General features: G+C 44.0%; 1 protein-coding gene across 3 annotated transcripts in view; it reads right to left on the bottom strand.

Moving 5' to 3' along the window:
- The window catches only part of LOC134148505 (chromatin remodeling regulator CECR2), a 97,176-nt gene that overhangs the window by 65,155 nt on the left and 11,748 nt on the right, over window positions 1-20,273 (bottom strand). The gene's annotated exons all lie outside the window — the stretch shown is intronic.

Raw genomic sequence — 20,273 nt, 5'->3', positions numbered from 1 at the left:
GAAACCTCATAGATCTATCTATATCATGAAAGGAGATATAAATAGACTCTGACCTGGGATACCAACACCACTGCAAAATCAGCAAGAACAGCAACAAAAGGTGTTTTGATCTGGTTGGATGTTACACTCAAATACTTAAGACACGCTAATACCTGTAAATTGTACTTACATAAAGCTAAATTTGAAATGGCAATAACCAGTAAGAACTGAAGCTTTTTCTGACTTATATCAGTCATTAAGATATATTTCAAAACATCCAAAATAAATATTTGCCAAAAGATGTAAAACAACTCACAGACTGAACTAGTAGAAAACACAAGGAAGAGCCCAGAATAGACCTTACTGACAGAATAAATTGAGCCTTGACATGTGTGGGTCCCATCTGCGAGCACTTGAAAGAATACACACTTCATTTCTGTGTATTCCTTTCACTTTGAATGAAATCTCACATTTAACTTTGTACCGTCGCTGCCCGACTGATGCCATGTTCCCCTGCCTGTGTCCTCTCCTTGCCTTCCACCCACCACTCACTATCAGCTCTGCAGCAACTTCTCCCCACATGTTGGTGTACGTGACAAACCAGGATGGTTCTTCTATCTCAAAATGGACCAGTTGGCTGAGATTTCTTTGCTGGATTATTTTATGCACGGATCAACCTTCCTCTGCCCAACACATGCACACTCATGGCAACACAGTGCAGCGCGCGGGAGGCGGCGACTGCCGGCACCGGGGTCAGCAGTGCCTCTGCCAAATGCCTAAACCTGCACAACGCTCAGCACACAGGCGGGCACTGGGCTGCGAGCCAAAAACCTTACTTTCTTCTTGCAATCTCCAAATAAAAACTGTATGTGAGAGGCTGAGATCTTGATTTTATAGAGCCCTGAAGGACCTGAGGATCAGCAACAAACCAGGTCAGTCGGCTAACTGCAGTTAAGTCAGTTTTATGTGCAAAAACTATTTCTAGTAACACCCAGCTGTTCGAACACAATTTAGTACTCAACTACATCGTCACACCAGTTTAAAAGGTTTTAGTGCATTTTTAGATCAATTCCAATTTCCATCCAAAAGTATGTTACTACAGATCAAAAGTAACTGTTTTAGTCTGTAAACATGAAGAAACATAGAAACAGGAAGTAACATAAAACATTAAATTAAGAATCCAAGTTAATGAATATTACAGCCGTAAACGGCTTAAAGGCTTATAGAAAAAAGTACTGAATTTAATGTAAAAGCTGAAATTTGGCTGTAAATCCCCACATCTTAGCAAGACCAAGTGACAATCCACCTTTTACTAAAGCACAAATGGCAAAAATTATTACAATCATATTTAAATGAAAAATTATCACAGATGTTCACCTTTCAGTTTAAACACGCAAACAATTTAAACCAGCCCACTTAAGTGTCCTCAACGTTTGAAGAGAAGGGGTTATCATGATACTCAAAACACCTCTTTTTAAAGCGTATCCACAGTGAGAACCTTACAAGAGCGACTGAACTTGGTAAAATAAAGAGATCAATCAATATTAGAAGGCAATGCACATACTGAGAGCTTAACCATGCTCTCTGCCTTTGCTTTGACCACCAAGCGCACGAGAGGCGTCTGCAACATGCAGCACTAGAACAGGTACTGTCAAAACACAGGGCAGCCCTTCCCTGGTGCCTTAAGTCACAGAAAATTAATCCAAACTGGAAACAGACTGGCCCCGGTTGCACTTGCCTGAGTGTCAAACAATGCAAAAATGAAGTGGCATATTACATATTTTGCTGGCAGCTTTATCATTAAAATTACATAGCAGACAGCAAAACTGCAGGGGAGAGAATATCAAAACTTTGCAAATAAAAAGCAACAGTGAGACTGGTACTTACAGATATTTGTGAATCTCATTTCAGTACTGGGTAAAATGGCTCAACGGGGTAGCTACAAAGTTAGGCTAATAGGTACAGGAGGCACAGATTAGCATGGTATTTACAGAAAATAATGGAGGTGCCCATTTTTCTTCTATAAGGGACGTTGGGACAGTGGTTAAAGAAAAACTGGTACATATAATTAATTTGAATTTTCAAAAAGCCTTTGGTAATATTAATCACCACAGCCTATTAGGGAAACCAGTCATGGGGTGAGAGGTAAACATCTGTCAATAGATTAGAGCTAATTTAGAAAAAACGAACAGCACAAATAAATGGCCAGTTTTCAAGAGGGTTAATGGGGGAAGTCCCAGGGGCGGATACTATGATCAACATTTAATATATTAAATGATCTGGAAAGGGGCACATACAATGAGGAATAGGAAAAAAAAATGTGGATGATACAGTTCAATAGGTAAGTTAAAACTGGAGAGTATTCTGAAAAAGAATCCCAAGGATCTACACAAATTACACCAAATAAAATTTAGTACATACAAGTGCAAGGTTATGCAAATTGGCATAAAGAGTTTGAACTAATTGTCAACATAGATCGGTTCTAAATTAATTGTAACCATTTGAAGAAAGATCTAAGTGCCCTTTTGGACAGCACAGGGAAAACATCTGCTTAGTGTTCAGCTATTGTCAAAACCGCAAACCAGATGTGTAACTTGTATTAAAGAGAGATAAAGAATGACATGGAAAACAATTTCAGTCATGAACATTACATTCAATTGTGCTCCATCTCTGCAATAAAAAGAAATATCAGAAACTTGAAAGTCCAGAAAGGACTGACAAAAGTTAGAGATCTAGAAAGAAGCTTGTCAAAGAATTTATTTACAAAATATACATATTACAATTACAGTAGGATCAGACTATCTGAACCCTAGTTAGCATGAATTTGGATGACCTATGATTGAGTAAAAAAAATGTTTGCTGAATAAGAGTTTTAATAATCTTCAAATTTTTGGGCTACGTTCAAGGTGAGATGAGTAAGAGACGAAATGATCAAGTACATAAGGCAGCAGAGAAACCCATCTGGATGCACTTATGCTCCATTTCCACCCTCTTTTTCTCCCAATGAGACAGGAGCAAGGAGTTGTCCAACTAAATAAAAGACAGTAGATCTAAAAGTGAGGAGAGAAAATACTGTTGTACCCATACATTAACCCATAGAACTCCTTTCTGCAAGGTATTTATTGAAGCAATAACCCTAATAAGATTAAAAACCACAAAGCATCAACAATGTCAGCAACAAGAGGAAAGAGAATACTGCAGTTTTCCCATTTGGTCTTTGCAGGATTTTACTCTTTCTTCTAAGGTATCTAATATTAGGTATGACTCAGGACAGGAAATGAGAACAAGCTGGGCCACTGGCCTCATCCAGGACCTGCTCGGGAGGTTCAATGTGAGGAGGCAGACAAACCCTGGACATGAAAGTATCTCAACATGAAAGAGGAAGGAAATGGAGAGGACATGATTTTAACTTCATTGTGTGGAGTATATTCAAGGAAAAAATGGTTTAAGTCAGCACAAGAATAGGTGAAATAATGCTGAGAAACAGAGCTTTTCATGTCTAAAACTACTCATTTTTTCAGCCTTCTCTGAAGAGAAGATGGAGGTGATATCAACTCTACAGTTACTGTAACTGCCTCTTCCCACCCAAACCAAACAGGAGACAATTTTTGCCTTGGTCTTTCCTACGTCTGAATATCCATTCAGATCAGAGCAAGGATTTAAAATAGAATAGCTGTTGCTGAGCAGTAACACACACAGACAAAACCTGAAGTGGACACTGGAAGCAGGATCACACAGGACAGGAAGGAGGGCTGTGCATCTGCCCTGAAGGTCACACAGTGTGGTCCACTTCGTACCATTGCAAGTAAAGAAAATGGTGGGCACAAGATTATCACCCTGACAGCCATCCAGCCCTAGAGGACAAACTAATTATTGGAGGAGATGCCAATCTTCTCATTATATTGGAAAGGGAAAGTATCTCCATCAAAAACCAACCACAGAGCACAGTCAGCTAGCTTGTGCCCTTCACAATGAACCGTGAAGCACTCACACGGTAAGATGACTACAGCATATCTGCTGTCTACTTCCTTCTCACACCTTCCAGTAAAAGCCTGAGTCACTTGTTCAGTACTTCAGTTTTGTCAAAAGAAAGCCAGTCTGAACAGTACAAATGCTTCCTCTTGGTCAAACAATCCTGTCATTGGTTAGCGAGAGGAACCCACTACTGATTCATAATACTAAACTTCCACCATCTTCCAATTCACTTTCTCGAGCATGAAGCTCAGAAACACAAAAGGCTTATTAGATCCTATTTTTAAGCCTGGACTATTTGGGAGATATTCTCTGCTGCCTAGTTTTCTCTCTAATGTGTTATTCTAGTGCAAATGTCCCAAGAGTGGAGCCTTCCTTATATTCAGAACCAACCTTCTCCTCCTTCAACTCAGCTTATTATTTTTGTCACCCAAATGCCTTGGCTCTCTTGGTGTCTGTGTCCCTTAGATACAAGTGAACATCAGACACATTGGATATACTGAGGTCTCTCCACCTTTTTTTTTTAATAATAGGATCATCCTACACTGTTGTTATTGTTGACATTCTATGACTTCCTCACAATTTTTAAATATTTATACGTGCAAACACAATTACACAAAAGGGCAGGAGTTACCACCGGTCTTACGGTATGTTTTATGGTATCATACTCCTCCTATACATGCTGCCAATAGACTTCCTTTCCATTAACATACATTTAAGAAAAAAACATCATGCACTTACAGCCTCTTTACTTTTCCAAAACAGTTTTTGGAAATTCCAAACAGCTTTACTGTTCCAAAACATTCAAAACAAGGTATCCAACCCACAACAAACACAACATATTGGATTCACAATTTAGCTCTTTAAAATAATAAATACTGAGTTCATTTAGATTCTCTATATTGGTGGTATACATAGATCACATTTTCAAAGCATCTTCAAGAACTGAGGTTTTAGGTAAAATACTCAATATTGAGATTTTGGCAACAAGACATGACATACTCATTCTCACAACTCAACTGCTTCCAGTGTGTTTGGCATTATTTTTGTCCAGTTATGAGAGCATACACTTTTCATCTTGAATTTCTTATCTATACATTTAATCTCTCCAGGCTCTTGTCCTATCAAATAAGACTCCTTTAGCATTTTTAACATTCAACAATTTAATTAGTTGCTTATTTCCATCTCTGAATCAACAGTGAATTTATGACACAATCTAACTCTGATACCCATGGCACCTAGATACACATCCTCTCAGTGCAGTGCAGTTTTCAGTTACAGGTTTACCCAGAGTGTGGAGGGAAGACCTGGATTTTTTGGTTATTGCTTTTACAGCTGAATTCATTTAGCAGTGTAAATGAAGCAACATTATTGAGACAAACAAAATGTGTTACAATAACACAGTACTAGGCATCAACTGCTTTGGCTAACAGCACTTAATAACAACATCATACTAACACTGCTTCACTTAAACTTCTCAACCAAAAGAAGGTTCAGAAAGCATGAAACTAAAGGAAAGGCTAGAAGTCTATGTATGTACACAGTGCTAATCAACAGTAAGTCTCATTTTAAATCCATTATGAAAGACTTTACTTGTGTATTGAATGCACTGGAGAAAGCAGTTGGCAGAGAAGGGCAAGTTACTGGAAGACAGGGCTCATGCAGGATTTTCTGGAAGCACATAAAGTGTCTGGAACCTGTCCACAAACACCACCCTGTGCGCTTTGCATACCGTGTGCTGTGGCAGCAGGACAGTGGTTGAGCAGTCCAGTCCCTTTTCCTTTCCTTCTCCACTGCCTCTCTTTCTCCCTGCTTCCCTTGTGAGCACAGCTCTGTCTTACACTACCTGAAGATCTAGTCTTAATTTGCTTTTTACCTGCTGAGAAGACTCCAGAGGGACACATGAATCTCTACCTGCTGTTAGCATTTCCATAGCAGAAATGGGACATCTTAGATTTGTCTAAAACACAACAGAAGAATGTAGCTGTCAGGTCGGGTCAAACCAAAGGTCCATCTAGCCCAATATCCTGTTCAGACAGCAACCAGCAGCAAATGCTTAGAGGGTGCATAAGAATGGGGCAAGCATACCATAAGGCTTCCCCCCTACCAGCTTCCAACAAGCTGTGGCTTAAGACTTCCTGTGCCAGAGATTGTATCTTTGTGTTTAATTGCCCTCGATGAACTTCTCTTCCATGAATTTGTTTAATTGCTTTTTGAACCTACCTAGACTTCTGGCATCCATAACATCCTGTGGCAGTGAATTCCAGTTTAATTATGTCTTGCAAGAAAAAATACTTCCCTTTTGTGCAGAAAATTACTTCCTTTAAAAAAAACCCTACCACTAGGTAGGACTACAAGTTCCAGTAAAATATTGGAAGCAATCACTGCATTCAGTTGTCCTCTCTGGTCTTCTACATAAGGTTACTGCCCAGAGTATTAGATGAGGCTGCTGGTGGAAAAGGTGAAAGGCTACATGGTGGTGTCCTACATGAGTCGAGAACTTGCAGTAATAATGAAAAAATAGGTTGTGTCTACACTCCCGTAGTGTTGTACACACTTGCAGAATCCAAGGTTACAGGACAAGATTTGCTCCCTGCTAGTTCGCAGGATATAGCCTATATTCTAAAAGTTGGCAATGTTACATTTTTATAACTTAGGCCTGATCACAATGAAAACTCTTCTTACTCTCCCCTCTTTTCCCAATGATCCAAACCAAAGAGCACAGAATCTTTCCACACATTGTGGGTTGCTCCTCTCCCTCCCCCCAATACTGGGCATATTTGAGTAAACTGTTCCCTCTTTCCAAAAGTGCAAGGAAAAACAGAAGTTATCAAGGCTGAGAACTATCTTTGTAACGAATCAAAGTGATGATGGTCCTTGCAGGACCAAGAGGAGTAACAGTCACCAACACTTCCTTCTTACTGTTACGGAGGACATTAAAAAGGTTGAGTACAATTCCCTATCCCTACCCTCCTAATCTGCAACAGTGCTTGAAGTGGTCCATTCAACACTATAAATAGGTCTCTACTTAACTCAGCTAACACCATTTAGCTCAACTCAACATGAGTGCAAGCGGCTACACTGCAAAATTGCATACAAATTGCTGGATTCATAGACCTGCTGCTCCCTTCAGCGCTTCCAGGGGCATATCTCACAGCTCCTGTAGCTGTTGCCTCTAAATATTGTGGGAGAATTTTTTGCTTTTCTGGAGACACAAGGCAAATTTGGAGAGGTGCTAGAGGGATTTAAGCACTTAGGTGCTTTAGCCTGTATTAATATTGCAAAGTCAGAGGGTTAGTAGCTTCAATGAACACAGTGCTTTCGCTGGAGCTTTCAGCTGCAGATAACCTCTCTTCCCTGTGCCAAAGTGCTACTAAGCTTGTCAGAGATACTGGGGCAGGGGGCATAGCAGAGAACAGGAAGAGCAATGCTCAAGTGAGATTAAATCCTACCCTGAAGAAATAGTTGGAGCTGACAGCTGGCCATTACTGTCTTCCAAGTGTTTCAGAACATTCCTCTTCACAAGCAGTCGTCCCCCCATTTTATTTAGTTTTGTTAATATTCACTGACAATGTGCCACAAAAGTGAAAGTCAGAACCAGCCTCTGTTTGGATGGATAACAGTAATCTGATAACTAAACCAAGAACAAAACTTAGCATTTATTTTCTCATGAACTCAGACCCTTCGTTTTCATCAACTGAATGCAGAAGTGCACTCAAAACCAATTTTATTTATTTATAAATGTTGCTGCATTCTCTATTCTTGGCAACTGGTGCTCATGACATAGTGGCCTGGGACGTGCTAGAACGGGGCTCTGGGTCACCTTGTAAGTGGTAGCAGCAGCTGCCTCCTGGATCAAGCGTTTATTAACCAACAGCTCAGGAGTGCTCTAAATTAAGTTCTCTGCTCCAGTCCCATTTGGAGGGAGGTGGCGGGGAAATACTCCGCCACTGCTGAGTCCCTATTCGCTTCCAGAGGGACACAACAAAATTTCTCCTACTGCTCTCTTCTAATAACTGTTACCAAGCTAAGATGCTCAAGCCCAGGTTTCCTTCAGCAGCCCTCTTGCTCTGCTTGTATTCCAGCTGCCACAATTTGCCACAAGACCACTACACAGCAAATTGAACTGTTGGTGGGCCACCGTCTTGACTTTTTATTTATTTATTTTGGTGGTGGCATTTGGCTTTTTGCACAGTGTACAGCGCCTGCCCTTGGATTGCATCCATGCTGCCTCAGAAATGCCAGTGCAACGCCGGAGCCAGCAAGGGCGTCTTGATAAAGCCCAACAGCAGAGGGTCGGGGACCAAGGGTACTCCGGGCCCAATATCCGCCGCTTGTGAGAGGAGACTGTATAAATAGCTGGCGTGCACATACTCCGGAGGAGCAGCAGGGGAGGGTGGGAGGGGAATCTGAAGTGTTGGGCCCCAGCTGTGAGCTCCTCTTGTTTTTGTTTTAGGGTAATTAATGTTCCCCTGAATAGAGCCAGGCCATGGGCTCCTGTTTCTGTAGCTTTCAATGCTATCGGCTGCCCTTATTGGACTGAGCTGGGAGCTGCGGGGGGAGGTTTGTATTTCCTGCCATCCCGAATAAATGAGGTAATGTGAGCGCATAGGACTGGGGGGGCTAGAGGCAAGGCAGGGACGGATGGACGGACGGCGGGAACAGTCCTCAAGCCCCTCGCCGAGAAACCTCGGCACCGTGCCGCCTGCCCCTTCCGACTTCTGCATACATATTAATTCTGCTGCTGCGAGACCAGGAGAGACCACCTTAGCCCGGTCCCGCCGCCCCCCTTTCTTCTCCTCCTCTCTCCCACCCCAAACTCCCTGCGCGCCTGAATTAGATACATTCCCCCTGTGCTCCCAGACGTCTCCATCCCCTCGTCCCTTGACAGAGCAATCATTTATCAAGTTGTTTCACGCGTTGTCGGGGAGGGGGGCCCCAGGGGACGGGGGTTTGTTTCGTCCCTTTGTTGTGGCTCCACAGGACGGTCCAGCTTAGTCTCCAGCCAACTGCTGAGAGTTGCCGGAGTCCAGGAGCAAATGTTAAAGGGGCTGCCTTTCATCTGAGGGCTGATCCTGCTGCCTTTTCATTTTATTCTTCCAGCTTCTGGGATGTTACTAGCTTGTGCCCCCCTCACCCATCCCACTATCATTCTGCATGCATGTTTTTGAGGTAGCAGAAGCTGGTTTTCTGTGTGCTTGTCTCTTCTCCCCCCTCCTCCAGTTTCCCCCATCACTGGCCCATTCGAGCTCTGCAAGTTAGATTTACCACCAGCACTTTTCTCATCCCTGAATATAAGATATCATAAATCAAATACAGTTAACAGCAAGCCCTTTTCATGCAGCACATCTCTTCCCTGTGCACACTTTGGGGTATTGCAAGGGTTTTTCCTCTCTCTGTGCTTGAGAGACCGCATAACTTTACAGAATGTATTACCACCAAAACATATCAAGCTTTTTTTTTTTTTTTTTTTTTAAAAAAAAAAGGGGGGGGGGTGGAAGAATAGAGATTTTTGGCAAAAGAACTAAGTAAACCTGCTAAAGAAACAAGAAATGCTTTGAGTGTTCTTGTGCCTTAGACATTCTTGTGTCTCACACATGGAGGACTGGAAGGCAGATGATCAGGGCTGCACTGCAAGCTGCCCGGGATCACACAGGAAGTTTGTGGCAGGTCACTTAACCCCTCTGCGCCTCCATTCTCCACCTGAGGAACAAGAGCACTGCCCGGCTCTCAGACATCCTGCCTGACTATACTCATTAACCTGACGTTAATGCCCTTAGGATTCTTGGGTGGAAGGAAACATGGAAATACAAAGTGCATTGAAAAACAAGGATATTGCCTGAAACAAAGTACCCGGCTACCTGCTTGGAAACAGCTGAATAACAAGGAGGACCCCATAAACTGTCAATCCAAGTGAGCCATTTCCTTCATTTATCAAGATACATATAAAGTACATGCAAATTATATGGCTGCATACTTTTATTTTTGACAACTAAATATAGTCAGTTTTCCAGCAAACTCAGACTGTCCTCTGAGTTTGAGCACTTCCCTGCTATAATTTGCTGTACTTCTTAAATGATGGACAGAACTTCAAGGCCAAAAAAGAAAAAAAAAATACCTAAACCCTTACTCCTTTAGCTGCTAAGTAGCCACTGTAAATTCCACACATTTTACACAAGAGAGGGCAGGAACTGCCTGTAATCTGATGTATTTCTCTCACCACCTTGCCTCCATAACTCTTCCTTGTGGAGGAGAGCTGGATTCATTTGCTTCCCAAGTCAATCAACAGAGTTCATGAGTCAGCCAAGGGAATGCTGAAAAGCAAGAGGGTATGCTCCTGCCCCCAGGAACTGATTACGCTGCTGCTTAATTGTTCCCAGACTCTATTATCCTGGAGAGACTGCGCAGCACCAGCCAGCTTGCCGAGAATACCTATTCCACACAGTCTACCTCATCAGACATACAGAAATTTGCATTTTTTTCAAACCACAGAGCTGTTGAGACTACAATAGTTAGGTTATTAAAAGAAAGTTAGGTCCAAGAGATGCCTATCGGAAAAATCATCTGTCTTCTGGATCAGAGTTGCATATTCTGTAACTCTGAAGCTGCTAGTAATCACAGAGCCAGACAGCCATCTGATACCAAGACAGTTCAAATCTGCAACCAGTGTGATATTCTGATATCGCTGATCCAGATAATTCCTTCTGCTCTCATTCTCTACCAAATCCAGATAAGCATTCAGGCTACCATTTCTACCCCTTTCCCTCCTTCCCTATTACTCTTTTCCTCACCCAAAAGATGGCACCCAAAGCTTCATTTCACTCTTAACTCATTGCTAACCAGAGCAGTTTGGGTTTTTACACTGCCATACTGCCTTACTTATTACTACTTCTTTCATATCATCTGTGCAGAGTGTTGACCTTCCATAACAAAATTTTGGTGACAGAAGGAAATGCTGCATTCAGAACTGCAAAAACAACCTTAGTTCTGTCACATCATTCAAACTCTTTATAACAGCTATTAAATGAGTGATCACCTACTTCTCTATTACACTTCATTCAGTACATGGGAGAGAGCAATGAGGAAGTAGACAGCTGTTCAATATTGATTTTTATCTTTCTCATTCTTTATGTATCCCTATGTCTAATGCACTGCATAGCTTCCAAGCCCCGCCACCAAATAAGAAGCTATTAATCGCTCCATAGACTTTTTTCTCTGGTGGTCCTCCACACAGTATCTCAATTAAATGAAGATGAATTCTCTTCTCAACCACTTTACAAGTTAACGATTTTTAATCCTATTTGACAAATGAGAAATTGAGAAAGGACATGACCAATCCTTGCATGGGTACCCTTACATGAGTAAGCAGTGATGTACCTCAAAGGCAGGGAAAGCAAGAACAAGACCAAAGCCTTTCACGAGCCTGTGGCAGAGGTAGGCTTGTTCCTGCAGTGCTCAACCCAGCTATTGCGACCAATTTCAACTTTAGCAGCAAGCTCTTAGCACTTTCTAAAGATATACCGCAACAATACAGCTAAAGATAGCTTCTGGTTTTCAGTCCTGAACCCAAAATGACACGCTATCTGGCATTCACATCCCTCAGCCACTTCAGATTTTTAACACATTTAACCAGGTTAACTTTGCACTGGCTGGCATCTGCTGCCACTCGTCAGCTGGCATTGACAGGGGCTCATTCAGCCAGCGAAAACTGTGGCCCTTATCTGGACCACCGCAGCCTGGGATGGGGGCTCATGCACACCATGCTGCTGGGCAGCCTCCACGGCTGTACCCTCTATGGTGTGGCCAACACTGTGACTCGTGGGGCTGCCTGTGACACGACATGGGACCCCACCCCGGTCTCCCTCAGCTCACGCACACCTCCACAAACCACAGCATTGCCACAGAGGAGGGGCAGCTTGTGTTCCAGCTCCTCTGGAGGCAAGTGCTGCTACTAAACACACACGGTGACAATAACGACCTCAAGAGCACAAAGATGGGCAAATGGAGGTTGCCGGTGAGAAATCTGGGCAGTCACTTCTGCCTAGACAACAGTTTAAGTCTCTGCAACAGATGAGGGCAACATGCAACTGATCATGCAACTCTGCATCAGCCTGTTTCTGGCAGCAAAGCTCTCCCTTCCTCCTCTATCCCTATGCCACAGCACACTGCCTCTGGCAATTATTTTGTTGCTTCTTTGCAAGACAGACAAGTGAAATTATTCCAGTTTAGCTTCTGAAGCCTGGACTTCCCCCCCACCCCCCATTTTATAGGCAGAGCTCTGATGTTGTACAAAAAGGGGTTGTAAACTCTTAGTCTAGGAGCAGGAGTAAAAGAGGGAAAAGGCAACGATCTCAGACCTGCTTTGCTACAGGAGCGACAAGAAACATGGCACTACACCTCACTTCCTGCCCACCTTCAAACTTCAGTAAATGAGGTGAGACTCAGACAGCTAACAGATTCATTCAATGCTCAGGCCTGATTTATACTCTCAGCACCATCTGTCCTACAAACTGAACACTGCCATTCTCCCATAGAAAAAGAATGTGACCCTGTAATTAAAAACGATCATCATCTGCAGGTACAAGGTAATAGATTAAAGGTTGCACAGACAAGTGTAAATCTATAGTTTCCTGTCAAGTAATTGAATTTGTAATCATTTAGCATCAGTTCCAACACAGAAAACAATAATGTGCAATAAACCCTTCGCTATCATGCCACAGTGGTGTTTCAAAGCAGACACCTTCTCTACCACTGCTACCACTTGAGCTTGAGTACAAATTACGTTTGCAGACAAGGAGAGAACACTGTACTTTGAAGCAGTCCCTATAGCACTGAAACACTGGAAAGCATACAAGAACAGCCCCATTTTACAGGCTGCCTTGCTAACTGCAAGTAGCTAAGAGGGTTTCCCCCCGCTCGCCTCAGAGCTAACAGCTGGCCCTTCAGTTTGTTGCATTATAGTTACAGGTTTGGTTTTCAGGGTTATGTTATTGCTTGCACTTGTCAGGTTATGAGCTTAGGATTAATATTATAAATATTAATTAGGGATGCTGACTTTTCCATTATTAAAATATTAGAGTCAAAGTGAGGCTTGAGTTAGGTGTCATCTGAACAGGTGCATGCTGTTCCTCTCCATCATCTACTGTGAGAGAGGAACACCTCCAGAATGATTCAATTCAGTCTAAAACAGGCTCCTCTCATCTCTCAAACATTATTCCTTTCCACAGACCATGATGAAAACCTGCATGACCAGTCTGACCTCAGGGTCCACATTCAGCACTAAATTATTCTTGCCCCTTTTCTGAATCTCCACCACTTACTTCAACTCACACACTATGGTATGGCTGGCACAGCTGTTTGCAGGGCCATTCCATGAACAGTCTAATGAAGCTGATGCAGGTGAAAAATAACTGGTGGGAAGGAAATTGAGTTGCTGCTAGTTGCACTAGCCTGACGAGCTCCCTGACCTATCTCAGCGTGGCCCCACAAACAGTTGTGCTGGCACACCTGAAAAGGTGCTGCTAGAGATATAGGGACTGTTTCAGTTAATAGTGCTATCAGAAAAATACACACGGAACTAGATGTTAGACTAGTGACTAGTGTTGGGCACATAAAGTAAGAGGAAATTAACTTGATCTTAAAAAAAACAAAGGACAGCATTCAGACTATCTTTTCTTACCTAAAAAAAAAAAAAAATCCCCCCCCCCAAAAAAACACGAGCGAAACCCAAGAAACACCCCCCTCTCCAAGCAAAAACAAACAAGAAAACCTACACTCTCCTGTCTGGCCAGGTAAGAGCTGCTATTTTGTGTGTTCCTTACCCACAGGTCCCATTTCAAGTGCTCACATAATGGCTCCTGAAATGAGGTATCAGAGTACAGGCACCAACCACCCTCAAAGACAAACTATCCCCTGTACAATGAGGAAAAAAATGGCATTTTCCAACTACCCCTTATTATCAATCCCAAACTCAGATGTTCCTCCCCCCCCCCAAAAAAACCCAAATCAACAACTAAATACCCTTATTTCTATCACCCCTCCTGCCCAATGTCATATTTCAGCAAATTGTTTCAGACTATACAGCGCTAAATGTTACCTTAAAACAATTCTTGTGACAATCCTGCTCTCTGTTCTGGGAGGTGGGAAAAGAACAGAGGAAAGCATTACATATCCTCAAAACCATGATCTACTGCCTGCAATAGTCTTGCTGCAAGCAGGAGGGTGGACTAGAGACCTCCAGAAGTCCCTTCCGGCCACATAATTCTGTGGGGTTTCCTTGTCAGTCTCTCCTGAAGTCAGGTTTGACTGGCTTTCCAATCATAATGCTTCTCACAGATCATTTACACTTCAAAGTCTCAGTGTCCATTTTAGCATGATCTCCCTGTTCAGCCTTCTTTCACTGTGTTTTCCATGCTCTGTGGATGGTGTAGCACAAAGCCAGTGCCCCACCAAAGCAGGCAAAAGCATGGCAAAGCAGGCCATGACACCCAGAGCAGGATATCAGTGTGGCAATACTCCACCCACCAAGACCAAAAGACTGTGATGCAAAAGCATTTGAGGCTGGGTGCACATGTGGCTGGATGCCAGGGGATCTGTGCAAAAGTAGTTCAGTAATGTTCAACACACCTTGGATCTTCTGGTGCAGGAAGGAGGCATGAACGCATCTAGCCTAAAAGATACCTGTCTCTAAGCTGCAGCAGATACCACCCCCATCCCACTTCTTCCTCCATCTGTGAAGAAGCTCTTGTGGTTGGACAGGGAAATTAGAGTGTTCCCTCAATTCCCAGCCAAGTGAGAAAGGCCAGAAAGGCACAGCATTCCTCCTCTTCAACCTACAGGAGAGCAAGCTACTCTTTTGGTGGCACAGGTCAAAGCTGTGCACCCTTGCTACAGGAGGAACAGAGACCCTCACTTGCTATCTTTCTGGGCAGGGACCTTAGACTACAAGTAAAAAGTGTTATTTGGCAGTTGGATGTTTCTCCTGCAAGAGGGCTCTGTCCTAGACAGAGCTGAGCATCTTCCTGTTAGTTAGAAAACACCATGGAAGAAAATGCATGACCATAGTGCAGCTAGTCCTCTGCTTCAAAGAAGCCAGGAATATTCCCATGCAGTACAGCATCTCCCTACCCATCCTGTGCTGCTGCTCCACGTTTGTCACATCACGTGTGAGCAACGCCTGTGCAACACATACCAGCCAACTCCTGCACATCCAGACTCATCCTCTTTGCTCAACCAGGTTGATCTGGAGTGGGGGGATACACACTCAAAAGGGAGAAAATGGGGCACTGATGCAGCCATTTGTTTCGCTCAGGCGCAACTTCAAGCGCTGCTGCAATTGTCTAGAAATCAAGCAAGTGGCTGAGAGCACCAATTAACACCTCGGAGGGTAAAAACACCTCCATCCCAGCTCTCCCCATTCCCTCAGCAGCTTAGCACACCGGCAACCTGAACGACTTCTCCTCCAGACAGCAGACAACCAACCATGCGGCCAGAAGGGAGGAATGAAGGTGCACACAGTGCTCTAGGAGGAGAGAGAGAGGCAGAACACACTAATAACTGTTGTAAAATTTTCTATACTAGAATAAAAACTTAGGAGTCAACCTGAGACAATCAAGGCTGGTTTGGAGGAATACTGTTTACTTAACATTTCTTGGTTAATAGCTGCAAGCTGTGAAGATTTCAGAGACAGACCTTTATGCAAGAATACAAGCAGGGAAAAAGCCATACAACCCTCTTCAAGCAGGGAAAAAGCCATACAACCACTTTAATCATAACTGTTCTGGGGGGAGGATTAAAAAAAAAAACTTCACATTTTCTTCATAACAAAGAAGAAATAAGCATATGACCTTATTTACCGCAAAGTTACCTTGAAGTCTTGTGTAAATTCAAGTTTACCAGCTCAACCACACGCAACTGTCTTATGTTACAGAAACACATAATACTGTTTATATAGCACTCCACATTCATTGTACAAACTGGGTAATAAATCAAACAGAAGTCATGATCAGTTAACAAAAAATCAGATATCCCAAAGATAAAGCTTCTGTATCTTGTGTTATATCAGCAGCTACAGCCAGAAAAAAAAGAACACCCAAACAGCTTTGGGATTCAGAGTCCCTTTATTAGAACTTGTGCTACAATTTAAAACAATACAAAATTATCCCTGGTTGAAAGCAAGGCTAGTTACAGTTCACGGTGGCATTGCCCATCTACCTTAAGGTTTCGCGCTGGTGCAGCTGAGTGGATGGCTGAAATGTGAGCACACTCCCAACTCACACAAGGCCTCGGGCTTCGCTCCTTGCTGGAGGCGGAGGAGCACCACCACTGCTAGGAAGGGAGCAGTAAGCCCAACCAGCTAAGCTGCACAGCTCTCCACCACACCCCAAGGGCCTTCGCTTCAAAGGTGTAACATTGAAATGCTAATCTCATACTGTAAACCCATAAACAAAAACAAAGAGGACAGAAGAGGCAAAAGCCTCCCTCAACACCACCCCAAACTGCATTTCTGGCATTCAGGCATACAGGGTCCTACAAAGCACGCTTTTGCCCCCTCCCCATGAGGGCAGCAACAGCTCTAATACTAAAACTGCAAACAATCAACATTCACGGTTAGATGCATTTAAATGGCCACTTCTACCACACACTAAGATAGTCTTTATTTCAGAAATCTCTACAGAAAATAGCTTTTAATTACAACAAGTGATCAGGCGCAGACCTGCCAGCCTTACTTACCACTCTTTCACAACAAGATAACATCAAGTATTAAGAATACTAAAACCTAACTGGTTTCTGCAGTTGGGCTCCAGCTTGACCCTGCTATATGCGGAATATGCTTTTTTCTATCCATGCCTGCCCTCTTGCTCATAAAATGCACAAACCTGCCCGCCCAAGATGCAGGCTAAGAGGCAGGAAGGTACCCTAGCTCTTGCTTTGCTACAGGCTAGACGGGATGGAGAAGACAGCACAAGCTAACTGGTGAGGAAAACAGGTCCGACAGCTTGCCTTGCAAGGGGAGACTGTTAATATCAGGGATCAACAGAAATGTGCTATCCCAAGGCTGGCCGGCCCATCTCTGTGCTTACTCTGCTCTTCTCTCCAATCCCTTTCGCACCCAAATCTATAGCAAGTCAGCACAGGAGATCACTTCTCACAAGCAGATGCCCCGCGCACCAGACAGAGTGCTGAAACTGTCTAATTACCCTGAAATCTGCCCTTTTGTTTCGCATCCTCCTTGTTTTCTTCTGTCTCCTGACCCGTTTTCAGAGGCATTTCTGGCTGCCTGTCATGTGGAAGCCAGATTTTAAAGACAAAGCAGTAGCTCATGCATTCATCCCTCCGCTGAGGACTGGCTGACACTGAGGGCACTACCACTACCACCAGCCTTCAAGAGAGAGGAAGAGCACAGGTCTAGCAAGGCAGGCTGTGGGTAAGGGGAAAGCCATTCTGCCTGCCCAGCAATTCAATAGCAGGGAAGCTGAAGAAAGCTGTGGTTAACTTAGGCCAGAAGGTCCGAGGGCTCTTTTCTGCCAAGTTTAGTCTTGGATGACAGTGAAATGTGCTTAATTTGACAGTTTCGTTTTAACATGTATGGGCAAAGTCCAGAAGGCGACAGCAGCAAGGCAGCAGAGCTGGATTATTATAAGGTGGCTTTGCTACTGCCTCAGCCTAGTGCGCAGTACTAAAAACAAAAAATTATAGATAGTGCCTGTTCATTCTAGCAATGAAATAATCAAAAAAGCAGTCTCCAACAGTATAACAACATTCTCACATGCACATGGCAAGAGTTATGAAAAAAAAAGTCAGCCTCTTGCTATAGATTTCAAACACTGTGCTCACCTTGGGCATTACAGAAGCCGGGGCAGAGCACTGGAAGTGGTAGTAGTGGGGCTGCAACATGTAGGACTATGGAGAAGTTTGGTCTAGAAACCAGCAGCTCAATACTACAAATCATTATGTCTGCTATCATAGGAGACACTCAGAAAAACTGCTTGAATTTGTATCACTTCTCCTCCTCCCAAACAAAACCAGAGCCTCAGTGGGGAAGAACTGCAGGTCTGTTAAACTGTTTCTCCCTGTTACTTTTTTCAGTTTTTTTCTTTTAATCTACAACATAGGAAAGTTGTGAACGATATGACGTGTGTCCTCCTATAACTACAGGAGACACACTTGTCTTCCCGTAAGCACATGCAAAATGCAGTTCCTCAAGCAGCCATTGAAGCAGTAGAGAGAAGTATGTAGTTAACAGTAAGTTTAATTAGTGGAATCCTGTCAAAAAAGTGGAGATATTTGCCTTAGTTTGGGGTTATGTGTCTGTATGGATGAAGAATGCTTCAGAGGTACAGGAGAACATCTTCCAACTTCACCTGACTATTTCTCCTGAAGAACTGTGAAGTACATCTTTCTTCACAGACACTTTGCTAGCCAATACAAAGCCATGGGCTGGTTTACCACACATGCCTGGGCACCAGCTTCCGTAAGCCGAGTGCATTCTTGAGGCTTTTGAGGATAAGAATTTGTTTTGTTTTGTTTTGCTTTGTGTGTGGAGTGTTGCCAAACAGAATGATCACGGAGCAGGTAAAATACCAAATGCCAACTCAGTGGGAGAGTATAACCACATACTTTCTTGTCTTTGCCATGCTCTGCACAAGAAACACACCTGAGATGTCCAGCCCTGGCTGCATCCCAGCCATTCCCCTCTTCTGCTCACGGTCCCCACATTCGAAGAGCTGACCTCTCCATTTCACACAACTGCACCCCAGGCATGCAGGGCAGCAAAGGGTTAATTTAATTAGTTCTGTGTGTGCTCAAAGAATTACAGGCAACTTCATTTAATTATTAAGTAGCCAATCAGGTAATCTCTGTATCTGATTAGCAGGCTAATGAAATAATGTCTTCCAGTTCAAAGCTGTCATTCCAATCAGAAGACAGCCCTTCAGCTAGGAGGAAAAGCTGGCCAGGTTTCCCTGGGCTCCCGGCTTTGGGTTTTGGACAGGGGAATGAGAATAGGGAGAGTACAAACCTTTCAATCTTGCACACTACAACCTCGGCCTTCGCACAGGCAAGTGCATCTTCCTGGGCAGGCGTGTGCCCCTCGCCTCCTGCTCCTGGATGCCCACGAATACACCAGGACTGTGAGCAGCCTCTGAGCAGGGCGCCCCGAGCGCCAGGCCGTCACCTAGGCACTGACAACTGAGAGTGCTGCTAAATATGTGGGGCATGACTCTGCGATGGTCCACATGGGAAAAGAGTCACACAGCAAAGCCATTACAGTGCTAAGAGGAAGCCAGAAAAACCTCCTCCCTCCCCCACCCCGCTCTCTGCTCCTGTGTCATATGCAGTTATTTCCAGCCTGGGGAAAAGTGCAAGGCAGCAGCTGTCACACGAGGCAAGGACTTGCCCCCTTTAAACAGGGATTTCAGGACTAAATGACCCATTACAATTAACACAGCTGCAAGAACTGGGACACTTCCACACAGCACAAGAGGGGGCTTGGGAGTGGGGGGGGAGGAAAGGAGGAGAAAAATAGAGGGTTAGGACCATGCTCCTAAGACCTGGCATGGAGTCTCTGACCCCTCCGCTTTGCAAGTACTAGCTCAGCTGTCTTCGTCCCACTGCTATCACTCAGCCTCACGCCTCATGCCAGAAGCCCCTGCCGCAGTGCTGAGCTGAAGCCTGGTTTAAGCTCACCACACCGCTTGCGGGGGCTGCCCCTTCATGGCACTACTGCTCCTGCTCAGAAATTCCCCTTCCTAAGCAGTAACACTAGGTACTCCACTGCAGTACGGCAGCATGACTGCTTTTTGCACAGCCATGCACATACCAACTTTTAATTAGATAGCCCAGGTACCAGTATCAGCCCAGCTGCAGCAAGATGTGGTTCAGCATGACCTAACCTCCAAAGTATCTACCCAAGGACAGGCTTTGCTGTCCAAGCTCGATTCTGTGCTGCTGCTGCAGCTCTAGTGCTGCACGTCCTCTCTGCTGCCAGTTCAAATGCTAATTCAGGTACAGTCACGGGAGTTGCCGCAGCACCTTTGGATTGCAGGGCACTCGCGTTTCTGAGAGCTAGATCCTGGTGAGACTTCCACTCTCCGGCTGTGTTTCCCAGGAAAAAAGCACAGCCTCCAGGATACCCGCACCAAACGGCAATAGTTTTGTTAAGTCACCACATGGAAAATGAATGCACTTAGAGAGAATCCCAAGAGGCAGCAGAAAAATTGCAAGCAGTCTCCAGACAGCCAGCTAGACAGCTGGCTTTCTACGAGAACACTGAAGTGTTGACACTTTTTGTTGACCCTTTCTTCCTGAGCATATCCCATGAA

This window comes from Rhea pennata, chromosome 1, assembly GCF_028389875.1.
Source record: "Rhea pennata isolate bPtePen1 chromosome 1, bPtePen1.pri, whole genome shotgun sequence".
In the NCBI taxonomy this organism is placed as follows: Eukaryota; Metazoa; Chordata; class Aves; order Rheiformes; family Rheidae; genus Rhea; species Rhea pennata.
The sequence above is the reverse complement of the archived record's forward strand: the minus strand, read 5'-3'. Positions and strand labels throughout refer to the sequence as shown.